Source organism: Gorilla gorilla, chromosome 3 (genome assembly GCF_029281585.2).
Source record: "Gorilla gorilla gorilla isolate KB3781 chromosome 3, NHGRI_mGorGor1-v2.1_pri, whole genome shotgun sequence".
NCBI classification, from domain to species: Eukaryota; Metazoa; Chordata; class Mammalia; order Primates; family Hominidae; genus Gorilla; species Gorilla gorilla.
In genome coordinates this window covers 100,630,361-100,649,810 of record NC_073227.2, presented here as the reverse complement: position 1 = coordinate 100,649,810, position 19,450 = coordinate 100,630,361, and the positions used below count along the sequence as shown (strand labels likewise).

At 39.6% G+C, this 19,450-nt stretch overlaps 1 protein-coding gene and 1 pseudogene across 1 annotated transcript in view; one reads left to right on the top strand and one right to left on the bottom strand.

Annotated features, from left to right (window-relative positions):
• The window catches only part of CFAP299 (cilia and flagella associated protein 299), a 649,304-nt gene that overhangs the window by 588,913 nt on the left and 40,941 nt on the right, over positions 1–19,450 (bottom strand). The window lies entirely within an intron of this gene.
• On the top strand, positions 3,408–5,970 carry LOC101135392 (zinc finger protein 341-like; annotated as a pseudogene).

Genomic DNA, 19,450 nt, shown 5'->3' with positions numbered 1-19,450 from the left:
CACCTCCAACACATGGGGATTACAATTCGAATTACAATTCAAGATGAGGTTTGGGTGGGGACACAGCCGAACTATACTATTCTGTCCCTGGCACCTCGCAAATCTCATGTCCTCACATTTCAAAACACAATCATGTCCTTCCAACAGTCCCCCAAAGTCTTAACTCATTCTAGTATTAACCCAAAAGTCCAAGCCCAAAGTCTTATCTGAGACAAGGCAAGTCTCTTCCACCTATGAGCCTGTAAAATCAATAGCAAGTTAGTTACTTCTTAGATACAATGGAGGTAAAGGCATCTGGTAAATACACCCATTCCAAATGGAAGAAGTCGGCCAAAATGAAAGGGCTACAGGCCAAAGAAAGGCCTGTAAGGCCGAAAAGGGCTAAGTCAGAAATCCAATAGGGAAGTCATATCTTAAATTTCCAAAATGACCTCCTTTGACTCCATGTATCAAATGCAGGTCACGAGGTCCAAAATGATCTCCTTTGACTCCACGTCACACTGATGCAAGAGATGGGCTCCCATGGACTTGGGCAGCTCCACCCCTGTGGCTTTGTGGGGTACACACCGCTTCCTAGCTTTCTTCACTTGCTGACATTGAGTGTCTGTGGCATGTCCCACCATGCCTGGCTAATTTTGTAATTTTTGTAGAGATGGGGGACTCACTATATTGCCCAGGCTGGTCTCAAACTCCTGGGATCAAGCAATACTCCCATCTCAGCCTACCAAAGTGCTAGGATTAAAGGCATGAGCCACCACACCCAGAATCTGTGCCATAATTTTATATGACTGGCAGCACAGCAGTTTCTTTACACCAGCATCACCACAAACATATGAATAATGCATTGCACTATGACATCACCAAGAAATAAGAATTTTTCAGGTTCATTATAATCATATGGGACCACCTTGCATATGCAGTCTGTCATTGACCAAAATGTTGTTATACAGTGTGTGACTGTTATGAAAAAGTGCTCAACTTCACTAGTCATCAGGGAAAGCAAATCAGAACCACAATGAGATAACACTTCACACCTGTTAGAATGGCTATTATCAAAAAGACAAAAGATAACAAGCTTTGGCAAGTATGTGGAGAAAAGGAAATCCTTGCATACTATTGGTAGGAATACAATTTGATATACCCATTATGCAAAATACTATGAAGATTCTCAAAAAATTAAAAATAGAACTACCACATAATCCAGCAATCCAAGTTCTGAGTATACAAGGAAATGAAATTATCATGTTAAAAAGATATCTGCACTCCCATATTCACTGCAGCATTATTCACAAGAACCAAGATACAGAATCAACCTAAGTGTCCATCAATAGATGAATGCATAAAGAAAATGCAGAATATATGTGTGTGTGTATATATGTGTATATGTATATATATGTGTGTATATACACGTATATACGTATACATACGTGTATGTGTATATATACGTATATACGTGTATACGTATATACGTGTATATACGTGTATATACGTGTGCACACGCGTGTGTGTACACGCGTGTATATACGTGTGTGTACGTGTGTATATACGTGTGTATATACGTGTGTATATACGTGTGTATACGTGTGTATATACGTGTATGTGTATATATGTATATATACACACACATATACGTATATACGTGTATATATACAGAGAGAGAGAGAGAGAGAGGAGGGAATTGCTCAGCCTTTAAAATGAAGAAAATCCTGTCATCTGCAACATCACTATGAACCTGGAGGACATTATGTCAAGTGAAATAAGCCAGGCACAGAAAGACAAATACTGTTTGATCTCACTTATATGTGGAATATAAAAAGTAAAACTCAAAAGCAGAGAACAGATGGTTGCCAGGGGGTTGGGGGGTAGGGTAAATCAGGAGATGTCAGTCAAAGGGTATACAGTTTCAGTAATCTAGAACGAGTAAGTTCTGGAGATACAGTGTACGGAATAGCAACTATAGTTAATAACACCATATTGTATACTTGAAATTTGCTAAGAAAGTAGACCTTAAATATTCTCACCATAAAATAAAGGTATTGTGATGGAAATGTTAATAAGCTTGATTATAATAATCATTTCATAATGTATATGTATTTCAAAACATCACATTGCATACTATAAATATGTATAATTTTTGTCAGTTTTACCTCAATAAATCTATGTTAATAATTCTGGAAAAATCACTCTGGTTGTCAATTATTAAACTGGAAACCACCAGGGACTCTGGAGACACTATGCTTCAATTTCAATTCCAGCTCTACTATGTGCTAATTGAAAGACTTTAGGCACTTTCTTAAAATTCTGTGCCTCAATTTCAACATCCATAAAATGTGTTTAAAGAATTAAATAGTAAATGCTTATACAAGGATTTTAGTACTGTCTGAATATTTGAATGTGTTCAATAAGGTTAGCTATTTTTATTATCAGTTAAGCAATAAAGGCACAAAGTAATGAACTCAGTTAGCCAATGTGGTATCAGAATACGAGTCATTCAGTCTATTTTGTTTTCTCAATGACAGAATCAAGCCTTTCTCCTCAAATAAACATTTTGGCTAAAGTATCTTGACCTGATGCAACTAAAACAAAATATATTCAATTTTTTAATTTACTCCTCAAATACCATTCAATTTCTGATCTGGTCTTTGGCCACTCTAAGCACAAGTCTCTTGCTTGGACTACAATCTTCCACAGCTGCAAATTGCCTTAATTTTTAATTTCCCAGGTGTGGGATCAGAACTATGATAATGGAGTGTGTTTTAATAAATCCTTAGACTCTTAAAATGGGACTTCGGAAAGACTAACTCAAACCCAGAGATGGAGTAAGTTGGAGTGTAGGGTGATTAGAAAGTGAAGCTCTAAAGAGAAGAATTGTTCATTATTGTAATACTAGGTAGGAATGATTAGCAGATAATACTGGGTAGAAAATCCAAAAGACAATCCAGATAAATTATTATCTAACCCAATCCAGCAGTGAATAATAGAGATAATAAATGACCCAGTTGAGGTTATCCCAGGCATAAAAGGAGGATTTCGTGTTAGAAATTCCTTAAATGTCTTTCAACACTTAATAAAGAAGAAAAAATGGTATGATCATCTGACTTATTAAAGAGCATATAAAAGAGAACTTTCCATGTTAAACACACAAAAACACATGTACACACCCACATATTACTGTAAACAGGGAAATAGTAGACATTATCCCTTTAAAATAAAAAACGACACAAGGAAGGTACACTATTAATACTTACATTTATTCATGTACTACAATGCCTTACAAGAATAATTTAAAAAGAAAGAAAAATAAATTAAGGAAATACGATGGGAAGAGAAGAAATAGAAACATCATTGTTTGCAGGTATGACTAACAGCATAGAAACCCTACCTCCCCAAAAAATCTATTGATTAATTATAAGAAATATAGGGGCTCCAAGATGGTGCAGGTGATCTTTAAGGCCCTGGAGGGAATGGACAACCAGACCATTCTAGCTGTCCCATCATTACTGGATGGCCAAGGAGCAGTCCCTGATCCCAGAGGCCAGAGTGTCAATGCGCCCCCTGCTATCCAGCCATTGGATGATGAGGATGTCTTTCTCTGTGGGAAGTGTAAGAAGCAGTTCAACTCGCTGCCAGTGTTTATGACCCACAAGTGGGAACAGTGCCAAAGAAATGCCCCCGACCTGGCCACAGTCTCGCTGGTCACCAACAGCATCTACACAGTCTACACACCTTCGGCAGCACCCACAGCGGTCCAGCAGGCCTCGCCTCCTGCCGATTGCCAGATCTCTACATACATCACAGTGCCCCCGTCCCCACTGATCCAGGGGAACATCTTGGTAAGCAATGACGTGCTCATGTCTGCCATTTCAGGCTTCACATCCCTGGACCAGCCCATGCCCTAGGGCCCGCGACCTGTGCAGAGCAGCCTGAACATGCATTCTGTGCCCAGCCACCTCACCCAGCCTTCACCCCCTCCTCCACCACTGCCCTCACCACCTCCACCCCACAGCCTGGGCCCCCCTGGGCATCCCAATCCTGGTGGGAATGCTGTGGTGAAGGTGTACAGTGCTGCTGCACTCCTGGCTGGGAGTGGAATGGTGGAGATCCAGGCACTGGGGATGCAGCCCTACCCACCCCTGGAGGTGCCAAACCAGTGTGTGGAGGGTCCAGTATACCCCCCCCCCCCACAGTGTACAGCCCTGGCAAACTGGGATTCACACCCAAAGGACCAAACCCTGCTGCCCCATGACCAGTGCCACCGGGGGCACCATGGCCACCTTTGACTCTCCACCAATGCTGAAGACCCCATGGGCTAAAGGTACCAGGGGACTCCTGGAAGCTACAAGGAAGCCAAAGTCTCAGAAACTCACGTGCCCATACTGTGACAAGTCATTCACCAAAAACTTCGACCTGCAGCAGCACATCTGAAGCCACACAGGTGAGAAGCCCTTCCAATGCATTGCGTGTGGCCGTGCCTTTGCCCAGAAGTCTAATGTTAAGAAACACATGCAGACCCACAAGGTATGGCCTTCAGGACACGGTGGTGGCACTGTGTCTCGAAACTCTGTGACTGTACAGGTCTTGGCCCTGAACCCCAGCAGGCAGGATGAGGAAAACACAGGGTTGGGCCAGCCCCTACCAAGCTCGCCACAGCTCCAGGCCTTGCCCACAGCCGGCGAGGGCAAGGGGCAAGCCGGAAACCCAAGCAGGTAGTCCTCATCTACAGCTCCTACTTGTTCCAGTTCTGCCCCAGCAAGTTCAGCACCTATTTCCAGCTCAAGTCTCACATGACCCAGCATAAGAACGAGCAGGTGTACAAGTGTGTGGTCAAAAGCTGTGCCCAGACGTTCCCAAAGCTCGACACATTTCTGGAGCACATCAAGAGCCACCAGGAGGAGCTGAGCTACCCCGGCCACTTCTGCAACAAGGACTTACCCCCGCTGTACGACCTGGGCGTGCACCAGTACTCCCACAGCCTCCTTCCACAGCACAGCCCCAAGAAGGGCAGTGCCGTCTACAAGTGTGTCAAACGTGTCAACAAATATCCACCCCGGAGGCCCTGGAGCATCACCTGCAGACCGCCACTCACAACTTCCCCTGCCCACTGCTAGAAGGTGTTTCCTTGTGAACGCTACCTGCAGCGTCATCTGCCAACCCACCGCAGCGGGGGCAGGTTCAAGGGCCAGGTGTGCAAGAAGTCCTCTCGGCGGGTGCATTACCTCAAACTGCGCGCTCACAACCACTCAGGCGAGAAGCCCTACAAATGCTCAGTGTGCTAGTTCGCATTCAACCGCAAGAACAAAATGAAGAGACACATGTTGATCCACCAGCCCTTCAAGAAATACAAATGCCCTTTATCGACGCACACAGGCTGCGGTAAGTTGTTCAACCGGCCGGACAAGCTGAAGGCCCATGTCCTCTCCCACTCCGGCATGAAGCTCCACAATGTGCCCTGTGCAGCAGGTCCTTCAGCCGCCATGCCCACCTCGCCGAGCACCTGCGCGCCCACACGGGCTACTACAAGTTCCGCTGTGCTGGCTGTGCCAAGGGCTTTTTCCACCACAAATACCTCAAAGATCACCACTGTCGTCTCGGCCCCCAGAAGGACAAGGACCTGCAAACCCGGTGGCACCCCCCCACCACCGCCCGCGAGAAGAGGGCAGCCCCGCGCCGTGGCAGCAGTGGTGGGCGCAAGGTGGTGACCCCCTTGCCTGACCCGCTGGGGCTGGAGGAGATGAAGGACACAGGGGCTGGTCTGGTGCCCAAGGCCGTCCCGGGCAAGCTGCCCTTCGTAGAGCTGAACGCGGAGCTTTCCATCGTCGTGGGTGGTGCGCTGGGCACGGAATCTGAGCTGGTGGTACCTGGACAGCTGAGGGGCTGGGCTCCAACCTGGCTCTGGCGGGGTTGCAGGCCGGGGCCGAGGGCCCATGTGTCATGCTCGCTGTGCTCATCTACATCGAGGCCTCAGAGTGACGGACCCGGGGTGTCCGTTTCCTGGGAAGGCCTGATGCTCATGTTTGGGTCCAGGCTCCCTGGGGGTAGACTGGAGATCCTTCCCAGTGGAAGCGAACCATCGAGCCATTGGCAGAAATCCTTCTGAATGTCATTCATAAACCTTGGCCCATGGCCGCCTTCCGGTGTCCCCTCTCCTGCTGGAAAGCCCTGCAACATTCTGGGGTCAGGGGCAGCGCCGCCCACGGTTTCCGGGCAGAGCCACGGCAAGAGAGAGAGATGGCTGGAGCCTGAGCAGCCCAGCGTCCCGCTGGTCTAGGCTGGTAGTTGCGTCTCCTGGGAGAGAAGACAGGGCAGTTCCGCCCACTCTGCCTCCAGGCTGCCTCCGGGTGGGCTCTAGTCCGCTGCTCTTCAGGAAGCCTGCAATAAACTCTTTGGAGTTTATCTGTTGGACCTTTTCACAGACGGTTCCCCACAGCGTCCTCAGACAGCTCTGTGATCTTGGCTTTTAGGAGGCACTCAAGTGTCACGGCTGGACTGCAGCTGTGAGACAGATCTGGCTTCAATTCCAAGAGTTGACATGCACTTGCCTTGTGACCTCGGGCAAGTCACTTCACCTCTCTGAGCCCCGTGTTCCTCATCTGTACAATGGGGCTTACAATACAACTACCTCATAGGGTTGTCCTGGGGATCCAGTATGATGAAATGTGCCAGGGGCTTGCTCAATAAATGTTGTTGTCATTAAAAAAAAAAAAAAGAAATATAGTATATGTAGTGTAATTCATATTTCTGTATAAATGTAATCACGATTTTTTTCTAGAAAACCATATGTTTAAATGTATGAAAACAATAAAACAAAAGAAAATAAATATTCTGGAGTAGTTGTATGTGGACGAAGAGAAATGTAATTAGAAATGGAGATGAAAATAGTTGCCAGAGACTGGAGAGGGATGGGAAATGAGATATTGGTGAAGGTGTAAAGTTTCAGTCACACAGAAGGAATAAGTTCTCAAGATGTATGGCACAGCATGGTGGCTTCATTAATAATAAAGTGTAGTATACTCAAAAATTGCTGAAAGAGTGGATATTAATTGTTCTCATCATAAACAGTAATAGGGATGTGAGATGATGGATATGTAATAGCTTCATTTAATCATTCCACAATGTATACATATATCAAAACATCACTTTTTATACCCTAAATATATATATTTTTTCAATTAAATGAAGCAAATTAAATACATACAAATATATATAATTTTTAATGTGTTGATTTAAATAAATAAATGGGGTATAAAGAGGGAAAACATTTTAAAATAAAATTTAATTAAAAAAGAACCTAGCAGGGACTCATGGTAATAATGCTATAGAAAGAGGAGCACATTGACTTAACTCTATGTCCCTGAGGTGCTTAAATGAGAAAGGTGGTGGGAATGGGGAGCTGATATCAACTTTGCTTCCTGAAACAAACACAACGAATCCTTCAAAATTCTTGGTTCATGTACCAATTTTTCGGAACAATTTCCTTCCTTCCTTCAATTTACCTCTCCTAAGTCATGCATGAAACTCTTTGTCCTACTCGATCATTAAAATAGGTGTTTTTCCTCTCATCTCCTGAAATAGATACTACAGCAAGCCTATTTCTTTCTAGCTTACCCCAGCTCCCAGGAGATCACAAGTAGTTAACAATGTAGACAAAATAAGTTCTTTGTGTCAATGGTATAACTTGACAGTTTCATTTAAAAATTACAAGTGAAACATTACTAACTGAATGCCAGACTCTTCATAAACTAAAGATTGGCTTCCTAATAGCAACATTATTCAAAATATTTATGAATAATATAGAAACTACTAAATAATTTTGTTTTTAATTCTCAGCATAGTCCTCACCAGAAAAAATAAAAATATATGTCCCTATGCCTACCAATCATCCTTTACGTTATATGAATTAAAAGTTCTGATCCTCTGGTTAGTAGAAAATATGAGTACAGCCGCCCCGTCCGGGAGGGAGGTGGGGGGGTCAGCCCCCCGCCCGGCCAGCCGCCCCGTCCGGGAGGGAGGTGGGGCAGTCAGCCCCCCGCCTGGCCAGCCGCCCCGTCCAGGAGGTGAGGGGCGCCTCTGCCCGGCCACCCCTACTGGGAAGTGAGGAGCCCCTCTGCCCGGCCAGCCGCCCCGTCCAGGAGGGAGGTGGGGGGGGGTCAGCCCCCCGCCCGGCCAGCCGCCCCGTCCGGGAGGTGAGGGGCGCCTCTGCCCGGCCGCCCCTACTGGGAAGTGAGGAGCCCCTCTGCCCGGCCACCACCCCGTCTGGGAGGTGTACCCAACAGCTCATTGAGAACGGGCCATGATGACAATGGCGGTTTTGTGGAATAGAAAGGGGGGAAAGGTGGGGAAAAGATTGAGAAATCGGATGGTTGCCGTGTCTGTGTAGAAAGAGGTAGACACGGGAGACTTTTCATTTTGTTCTGTACTAAGAAAAATTCTTCTGCCTTGGGATCCTGTTGATCTGTGACCTTACCCCCAACCCTGTGCTCTCTGAAACATGTGCTGTATCCACTCAGGGTTGAATGGATTAAGGGCGGTGCAAGATGTGCTTTGTTAAACAGATGCTTGAAGGCAGCATGCTCATTAAGAGTCATCACCACTCCCTAATCTCAAGTACCCAGGGACACAAACACTGCGGAAGGCTGCAGGGTCCTCTGCCTAGGAAAACCAGAGAACTTTGTTCACTTGTTTATCTGCTGACCTTCCCTCCACTATTGTCCTGTGACCCTGCCAAATCCCCCTCTGTGAGAAACACCCAAGAATGATCAATAAAAAATAAAAAATAAAAATAAAAAAAATTTAAAAAAAAGAAGGAAAAAAATATATATATATGCTCACTTATTCAGTATATTTGGGACTCTTAATTTTTAATGTAGATCCAAGTTTCCATCAGGTATTCCTTTTAGCCTTTAGCCTGAAGAAATTCCTTTTTTAATTTTCTTTTTTAAAAAAATTGGACTCCTTAAAAAAAGGAACTCTTGGCCAGGCACGGTGGCTTACGCCTGTAATCCTAGCACTTTGGGAGGCTGAGGCAGGCAAATCAGGAGGTCAGGAGTTCGAGACCAGTGTGGCCAATATGGTGAAATCCCGTCTATACTAAAAATACAAGAATTAGCCGGGCGTGGTGACGCATGCCTGTAGTCCCCGCTACTCGGGATGCTGAGGCAGAAGAATCGCTTGAAGACAGGAGGCAGAGGTTGCAGTGAGCCAAGATCGTGCCACTGTACTCCAGCCTGGGTGACAGAACGAGGCTCCATCTCAAAAAAAAAAAAAAAAGGAACTCTTTTTTTTTTTTGGTTTTAACATTTCCTTTTTAACTTTCATTTTAGGTTCAGGTTTGTTATATAGGCAGACTTGTGTCACAGGAGTTTGTTGTACAGATTATTTCATCACTCAGGTACAATAGTTATTTTTTCTGCTCCTCTCCTTTTTTCCACCCTCCACCCTCAAATAGGCCCCAGTGTCTGTTGTTCCCCTCGTTCGTGTCCACGTGTTCTCATCATTTAGCTCCCACTGATAGGTGACAGCATGCAGTATTTGGTTTTCTGTTCCTGCATTAGTTTGCTAAGAATAATGGCCTTTTCCTCCATTCATGTTCCCACAAAAGACACAATCTCATTCTTTTTTATGACTGCATGATATTCCATGGCATATGTATACCACATTTTCTTTATCCATTCTGTCATTGATGGGCATGTAGGTTGGTTCCATGTCTTTGCTATTGTGAATAATGCTGCTGTGTGAATAATTCACATGCTGTGAATACATGTTCATGTGTCTTTATGGTAGAATGATTTATATTTCTCTGGGTATATACCCAGTAATAGGACTGCTTGGTCAAATGATAGTTCATTTTTAGCTCACTGAGGAATCGCCACACTGCTTTCCACAATGGTTGAACTAATTTACACTTCCACCAACAGTGTATAAGTGTTCCCTTTTCTCTGCAACATTGCCAGCATGTTGTTTTTTGATTTTATTAAAAAGTCAAAAAATGAAAAAAAAAAAGAAAATATGAGTAATCAGGTAGTAGAACAGATTCACATCTTTGATGTATTTGTGTGCGTTTGTAGGGGCAGGAGAAGATTGTAAGGAATGGATAAAGGAAGATGTAAAAAATGAAAACAATGCTGGGAGGAAGAATGAGTCTTATCTAAGTAACACATTTTGAATGAAAGTAAAAGCCAAGCAGATTCATTGGTGTCTTGAGCCTTGTAACTAACTATATTATAGAAACCTTGCTAAGATCTTCTACCATGTTATATTGAATGTCTCATCAGAGCCCAAGCAAGTGGACATTGAAAACAGCACAAGAACAATATTAATTCTGAAAATCAGGTCTTCTTAAATTCTAATGAGGGAAAGATAACAACAAAAAAAACAGATAGATAAAACCATCTGAATGAACAAAAGCACAAACAGCAGTGTCTCTGATGGCTAACGTCAATTTAAGACAATTGCTCAATATAGTTGCTTAACAAATAATAATGAAAGATAAACTTTGGTAAATTAGAAAATTTGATAGGGTCTTTAAGTGGAAAGTTGCTTTTTCTTAAACAGCAAGGAAGGCAATCCAAGACTATTGTGATAATGTCAAGACTATCACAATAAAACATTACAAAATTTATTATTGATCCTACAGGACAAAACAGAGTTGCTCTTTTTCTGTAAAACTTGATCTCTTATTATCTATTAAAATGCTGATGGAAATTATGGTTCACTCTGTCATGCTAGGTTCTCACGATATGATTCCTTGAAAGAAAAATTAATCTTACATGTTACAATCAGAAATATCTATGCTTCACCTGCTCAATGGTTTTGTTGTTCTGGGTGGACACTGAATTATGTGATGTCAATATTTTTCTTTCTTTTTTTATTTTTAAACTTTTATTTTATATTCTGGGGTACATGTGCAGGTTTGTTCCATAAGTAAACTTATGTCACAGGGGTTTGATATACAGATTATTCTGTCACCCAGGTACTAAGCCTAGTACCCAATAGTTATTTTGTTGTTGTTGTTCCTCTTCCTCCTCCCACCCTCCACCCTCAAGTAGGCCCTAGTGTCTGTCATTCCCCTCTTTGTGTCAGTGTGCTCTGATCATTTAGCCCCCACTTATAAGTGAGAACATACAATATTTGGTTTTCTATTGCTGCATTAGTTTGCTAGGGATAATGCCCTCCATATCCATTTATGTCCCTGCAAAGGACATAATGCAATTATTTTTTATGGCTGCATAGTATTCTGTGGTGTATATGTACCACATTTTCTTTATCCAGTCTGTCATTGATGGGCATTTAAGTTGATTCTACATTTCTGCAATTGTGAATAGTGCTGCAGTGAACATACATGTGCAAGTGTTTTTATGATAAAATGATTTATATTCCTTTGGGAATATAAATATAAACCCGTAATGGGATTGCTGGGTCAGATGGTAGTTTTGTTTTTAGCTTGTTGAGGAATTGCCACGAGGCTTCCCACAATGGTTGAACTAATTTGCAGTCCCCCCAACGGTGTATAAGTGTTCCCTTTTCTCCACACCCTGTTATTTTTTGACTTTTTAGTAATAGCCATTCTGACTTGTGTGAGATATTCTCATTTGTGGTTTTGATTTGCATTTCTCTAAGGATTAGTGATACGAGCCTTTTTTCATATCCTTGTTGGCCGCATGTATGTCTTCTTTTGAAAAGTGTCTGTTCATGTCCTTTGCCTACTTTTTAATGGGCTTGTTTTGTTCTTGTAAATTTGTTTAAGTTCCTTATAGATACTGGGTAGTAGACCTTTGTCAGATGCATAGTTTTCAAAAATTTTCTCCAATTCTGTAGGTTGTCTGCTTACTCTGTTGAGAGTTTCTTTTGTTATGCAGAAACACTGTAGTTAATTAGGTCTCATTTGTCAGTTTTTGCTTTCATTGCAATTGCTGTTGACTGACAAGCAGTTTTGCTTACATTGCAATTGCTTTCTTCATCATGAAATATTTGCCCATTTTATGTCCAGAATGGTATTGCCTAGGTTGTCTTCCAGAGCTTTTATAGTTTTTGGCTTTACATTTAAGCCTTTAATCCATCTTGAGGTGATTTTTGAATATGGTGTGAGGAAGGGGTCCAGTTTCAATCTTTTGCCTATGGCTAGCTTATTTTTCTCTTTTAAATCTGGCATACATTTTGAACACTAACCTCAACCTCAGCTTCACTTCATTTCTTCAACCTTTTCTTTCTCTCCATCTTTTAAAATCTTTTTGTCATAAGATATACACATTTCCCTTGTTAATTGCCTCAAATTATTTTGTAGGAATGCAGACTATAGATAGCTGATAGATAGAAGGAAGATAGTAGAAGGAAAAAGGAACAGGAGGAAGGAAATGTTTTGAAACTATTTCCCAGAAGCATAATCGGGCAGCAGATCATAAAGAACTATGAAGGATGTTGAGACTGAACAACCAGGTAAGGCATTGCAACAAACCGAGTCAATTGGTTTGACTGGATTAGCAATTTACAAGAATTTTAAAAATGTATATGTTAAGAGTAATTATAAATAAAAGAATCAGCAAGAGTCCATTTTTCATTACCAATTAGAATTTTTCATCAAGGAGATTTTGAAGACACTCTAAAATATAAAATCTATAGGGCCAAAAAGGTGGTATTATCATAATAAAAATGGCATTTTGGCATGGGAAATAGAATTCAGTGAAAGAAAAATAATGAGCTATTTTTAAAGGCATTTTGTTATTGGTTTGACAAAAAGTAACAATAAGAAGTAGATATGGAGCTAAAAGCCCAGAAGAACAGACATGCTTGAACATCTGACCAAAGTTAATAGAAGACATAAAAGTGTGTGACATATTGAAGTAGTGGAATATAAAAGAGGTGTAAATGAGAGAAATGTCATTTGGGAGAGATCCAAATTAGTGAGAGAAAAGGAAATGGTAAAACAATTATACTAGATATTAGAATATCTAGAAGACAAATAAGAGGCTACAAAGTAATAAAGGCCAAAGAAAGGGAACATTTTAAGAAATGCATAAACTCTCATTAAAAGCAGTAGCAGAGGTCAAGTAAAGTGGAACGAAATCTTAGAAGAGATCTTTTTGCTTACAAACAGATTGTAGACGATTACTGAATGAATAAATAAAATTTAGGCAGACAGCTAAAGTAAGAATGAAAATGAGGCCAGGCATGGTGGCTCACAACTGTAATCCCAGTACTTTGGGAGGCCAAGGTGGGTGGATCACCTGAGGTCAGGAGTTTGAGACCAGCCTGGCCAACATGGCAAAACCTTGTCTCTATTAAAAATACAAAAAATTAGCCAGGTGTGGTGGCATGCACCTGTAACCCCAGCTATTAGGGAGGCTGAGGCAGGAGAATCATTTGAACCCAGGAGGTGGAAGTTGCAGTGAGCCAAGATTGTGCCACTGCACTCCAGCCTGTGCAACAGAGCGAGATTCTATCTAAAAATAAAAATAAAAAATAAAAAAAAAGTGAGACACAATCTAAATAATATTCTGAAGAAAATTGTCATAATTTTTTAAATGTAATTTTATTTGCTCTTTAATTAATCACTAGCGAGCTGTCACCAATATTGGATTTTGTCTATATAGTTTTCTCTGTAAATTTATTTTAAGCTTTGTAAATGTATTTTAGGCTCAAAGAGGCTAGGATGGAAAAAATATTATGCAAATACTGTTTAAAAGAAAGCTTGAGTGTCTATATAAATATCAGAAAAATCTTGCCAAGAGTGAAGATGATATTGAACAATGATATAGCTCAATTTTATTTCAAGAAGAAATAAAAAATCATGAAGCATATGTATCTAGCATCACAATATCAAAACACATAAATCAAAAAGATAGTATTTTAAAAGATACAGATAAACCTATAATTATAGTTGGACATAATGACATTCATCTCTAAGTAATAGCTAGAATAAGTAGACAGGAAATCAGTAAGGATACAGTAGGCCTGCACAACACAATCAAGCAACTTGGCTTAATTGCTATTTTTAGAATAGTAATTCTAAAAATACACCTACAAGAGGGAATACACATGCAAGTGAACCTGTAACATCAACTAAGATAGACCATATACTGGGAGATAAAGTAAATGTCAATAAATGTAAAAAAAATTAAATCATAAAGAATATAAAATACTCTCCTTCCATAATAGAATTTAACTAGAAATTAATATCAAAATGACATTTTGAAAAATTTTCTAACATTTAGAGGTTAAACAACATACTTCAAGAGTTATAAAGGAAATTATAAAGCCTTTGAATTGAGTGAAAATTAAAATAAACATAGAAATGAAAATAAAAACAAACATCAAACATCAAAATTTGTGAAATCCAACTAAATCAGTGCATAGAGGAAAACATATGGAATTTCAAGTTTATATAGCAGAAGAATAGTTTAAAATCAATAAACTAATATTCTACATTAAAGCACTAGAAAACTAAGACAAATTAATTACAATGCAACTAGGAAGAAATAATAAAAATAAGAGCAGAAATCAATAAAACAGAAAACAACAAAATAGTAGAGAAAACAATTCATGTTAAAAAGCTGGTTCTTCAAAAAGATCATTAAAACTGATAGATTAAAAATGACCTACTAATATCAGAGATAAAAAATGAATATCCCTACACTTTCTACTACATATATTAAAATGATAACATGATATTAAGAATGACTTTATGCCTATAGATTGGTTAGGTGAAATGAACAAATACCTTGAATGATACAAACTACAAACATATTTAGAAATAAAGAACCTGATTTTCCCTATTATCTATTTTAAAAATAGAGTTTGTAGTTATAAGCCTTCTCTCAAAGAAAACGCCAGTGGTAGAAGGCTTCACTGGTGACCTCTACCAATCAATTAAGGAAGAAATAACATCAACTCTACAAATTACCAAAAAGTAGAAGAGCAAGTAAAACATCCTAAATTATTTCTGAAGCCAGAATTACACTGATAGAAAATCAGAAAAGGCCTTACAAAAAGACTAAAGACAAATACATAAAATGAACGAAAAAATAAACACAACATCCAAATTAATTAATTACTTAATTAAGTGGATGTAAAAATTCTCAACAAAATATTAGCATACTTGATCCAATATTATATACACAACATGAGCAAACTGGGTTTCTCCCACGAATGCAAGTTGGTTAAACCTGTGAAAAATCAATCAATGTAAATCACTTTATCAACAAACTAAAAGTAAAGAATCTGAAAAACTATAAGATTATTTCAATAAACAGAAAAATATCATCTGACAAAATTTAATATCCATTCATGTCAAATACTCTTGGTAAACTAGGATTAGTAGGAGACTTCCTCAAACTGATAAACAGTATCTACAAAAAAACCCACTAGAGCTAACATATTTAATAATGAGAGAATGCTTTCTTCTTAAAACTGAAAAAAAAAAAACCAATATCCCCTTCTCTACTTCTATTACACATTATCTTGGAGGTTTCATGCAGTGCATTAAAGAATGAAAAATAAATAATAATAATAAAAGCACACAAATTAAATATAGAGAAATAAAAGGTTTAATTTATGATCTTCTGCATACAAAACCACACAAAAAATAGCCAGTAGAACTGATAAGTTTAAGAAAGTTGCATGATGAAAGGTTAACAGAGAGAAATCAATTTTATTTCTATATACTATCAATAATCAATTAGAAAGTGACTTTTAAAAATTCTATTTACAAGAGCATTAAAAAATGTAATTTCTAGGGACAGATCTAACAAAATATTTACAAGATTCTGAAGGCTATTGATATGGTTTGGCTGTGCCCCCACCCAAATCTCAACTTTAATTGTATCTCCCAGAATTCCCAGGTGTTGTGGGAGGGACCCCAGGGGACGTAATTGAATCACGGGGGCCAGTCTTCCCCATGCTATTCTTGTGATAGTGAATAAGTCTCATCAGATCTGTTGGGTTTATCAGAGGTTTCCACCTTTGCTTCTTCCTCATTATTGTCTTGCCATTGCCATGTGAGAAGTGCCTTTCACCTCCCACCATAATTCAGAGGCCTCCCCAGCCATGTGAAACTGTAAGTCCAATTAAACCTCTTTTTCTTCCCAGTCTCAAGTATGTCTTTATTAGGATCAATACAGCTATAAAACATTCGTGAGAGAAATAAATAAAACCCAAATAAATGAAGAGATTTACAGCATTCATAGATCAAAAGACTCAATATGTTAAGATGTAATTCTCTCCAAATTGATAACTATTTTAGCAAAATCCCAGCAGGCTTATTTGTAGGAATCAACAAGATGATTTCTACAAATTTAGGTGATTCTAAACTTTATATGGAAAAGCAAGGGAACCAGAATTTTAAGCAATTAAAAAAAAAAGTTTGAGGACTCATATTACCTGATTTTAAAATTTAAAGGCAATGTGATGTTGGCATAAAGATAGACATATAAATCCGTGGAATAGAATAGAAATCCACAAAAAAATAGACAGGTACATATACAGTCAAAGAATTTTCAACAAAAGTACCTACAAAATTCAATAGAAAAAGAATAGTCTTTTCAATAAATAGTGCTGAAACAGTTGGATATTTAAATTAGAAAATAAAAAGCCTCTTACCTAACAAAATTTACAAAATTAGTTTAAAATAAATTATTAATACAAACTTAAATGTGAAACCTAGAACTCTAAAGTTTTAAAAGAAAATATAGAAAAGATACTTGTAACTAGGAATTCAAATAATTCTTACATAGGACACACAGAAATACACACATACATGAACCATAAAGAAAAACCGATAAACTGGCGTTTATCAAAATTTAAATCTACTCTTCAAAAGACACTATTAAGGAAATAAAAAGACAAGGTACAGATATTGAAAAAATATTTGCAAGACTCGTATCTGATGAAAAAGTTGTAACTGGAATATATAAAGAACACTTAAAATCAATAAAACATTTCACCAAAGAAGAGATATGGATGGAAAATAAGCACATAAAAAGATGCTCACTTTGGGAGGCCGAGGTGGGTGGATCACCTGAGGTCAGGAGTTCAAGACCAGCTGGCCAATGTGGTTAAACGCTGTCTCTACTAAAAATACAAAAATTAGCCAGGCGTGGTGGCGGGCAGCTGTAATTCCAGCTACTCAGGAGGCTGAGGCAGGAGGATCGTTTCAACCTGGGAAGCAGAGGTTGCAGTGAGCCAAAATCATGCCATTGCATTGTCACCTGAGTGACAATAGTGAAACTCCATCTCAGTAAAAAAGAAGAAGAAGAAGAAAGATGTTCAGCATCATTAGTCGTTAGGGAAATACACCTGCCTTACTGGCTAAATTTTTTTAACTGTCAATACCATGTGTTCTTAAAGAAATAGACCACTGGGACTCTAATACCTTGCTAAGGAGAGAGTAAAATGATACAGACACTTTGCAAACAATTTAACAGTATCTTATAAAATTAAATATACAGCTGCCACACGAATCAGTAATCACATTCCTGGATATATACTTAAGATATATGAAAACATATTTCCTTAAAAAGATCTTTTTAAAATATTTACAGGAAGTTTATTTGGAAAAGCCAAAAACTAGAAACAGCCCAATTATCCATCGACTGGAAAACAGATATGTACACAAACTATTATCCACCTAGAAAATGCCATATTACTCAACAATAAAAAAGCAAACTCTCATTCATGCAACCATATAGAAAAGCCTCAAAAGCTTTATGATTAGTGAAAAAAGACAACATAATTTATGATTCCATTCATATGACATTCTAAAAAAAAAGGCAAAACTATAGGGACAGAAATCATATGGCTGGTTTGTCAGGGGCTACAAAGAATACAGTGAGGCATGAGGAAACTTTTTGCAGTAATGAAAATGTTACCCTGATTGTGGTGAGACTGACACTACTGTATACATTTGTCAGAACTCATTGAATTACACACTTTAAAAACATCAATACATCTAACTTTCAAAAATGAATTATAAAAAATAACGGATGTGCTACCTAGCTAGGAGTAGTAGAGTCAGCTGACACCTTCTGGTTCTTAAATCTTTCTTTGTCAGCCTCAGCAATTGAGCTCATGACATATTGTTTTCTGGGTGGCCCACACAAAGCACTGAGTAAACTGGTGGTTCAAGAACCTAACCATTTCCACCAAATGTGGAGCCCCTCTAGCAGGCAATCTTTGCTTTGCATTCCCTTCACTAGTTTGGAAGAGACTTTGCCCATGGGCATTAAGGTCTGAAAGCTGCCCTTGTTCAACCTTGCCTCCACACTTTTCCTTTTATGTTTAATACTTCTCAATTAACGTTTTGAATTCTTCACTCTATTTCAGAGAGGCTAGTCTGTGACAGATTGCATGTGGATCAGCCTGAAACAGCAAGATGAGGTTTGAGGACTGGATCACTCACCATGAGTTCTCTGGTAATGAGGTCCACATCCCCAGCCACATCCCTGGAATGAAGTCATGTGCAGACAGGCCCAACACAAGGTACGGTCCAGTTGTTAAAAGATTCACATGTGGTAAGCTGGGATGCCATGCCATTCAAGGGGAATGCCCTAGCCAATAGGATGTTTCAGGCATTCAAAATGTATGTGAGAATAATGAATACAAGAACAATGGAATTAGTTGTTAAATTGCATTGATGCCCTATAGGTTAATAATGCAAAAGTTAATGGCCTTAATTACCGGGTATCCTTTGTGCTCTTCTATGGACCATGATCTTCTGGTGAGTCTTCTGGTTTCACACAATATGTCCCTTCCAGCATTGCCATTTTCCTGAGCCTTTTAATCTCTTCCTCAAAAGTCTCTCTCTGCAATTTAGGCCTTTGAACTGCACTTGGTGCGGGCCATTGCTTGTTCCAGGTTTCTTGGAGCCACTCTAGCACTGAATTTGCCAGAGTCTCTTTTCTAGCTTACAAGGAAGCCCTCATTTCATGAAGTGGGCAAGTCGAATAAGATGTAATGAGGTCCACATCCCTGGCCACATCCCCGCAGTTAAGTCATATGCAAACAGGCCAAGGACAAAGTCATACGCAAACATATAAAAGATTCATATGTTTTAAGCTGGGATGCCATGCCACTGAAGGGGAATTCCCTAGCCAATAGGATATTTCAGGCATTCAAAGTCTCAAGAGGCACACAGTCTATTGGCTAGCTTATAAAGAAGCCCTCATTTCATGCAGTGGACAAGCAGAATAAGATGAAGATCAAGCCAGGATTTGACAGTCACAGTGAATGAGTTCCAAAGGCAGTCAAATGTTCAGCAGGGGCAAGTATGTTACACCAAAATCAGAACTCTGATTAGGAAAATCGCAGCTCCTGACACACGGGATTGGGACAAATGAGTAGATGTTTTTGAAAATTTTGACCTTTCCAGATCTCTAAATCTTCTGAGCCTGAAGAAGTAGCCCACTGCTCTTCAGTAAGAGCTGGAAAACCCCCACAACTAGCAGCAGCAATGTAAGAAGAA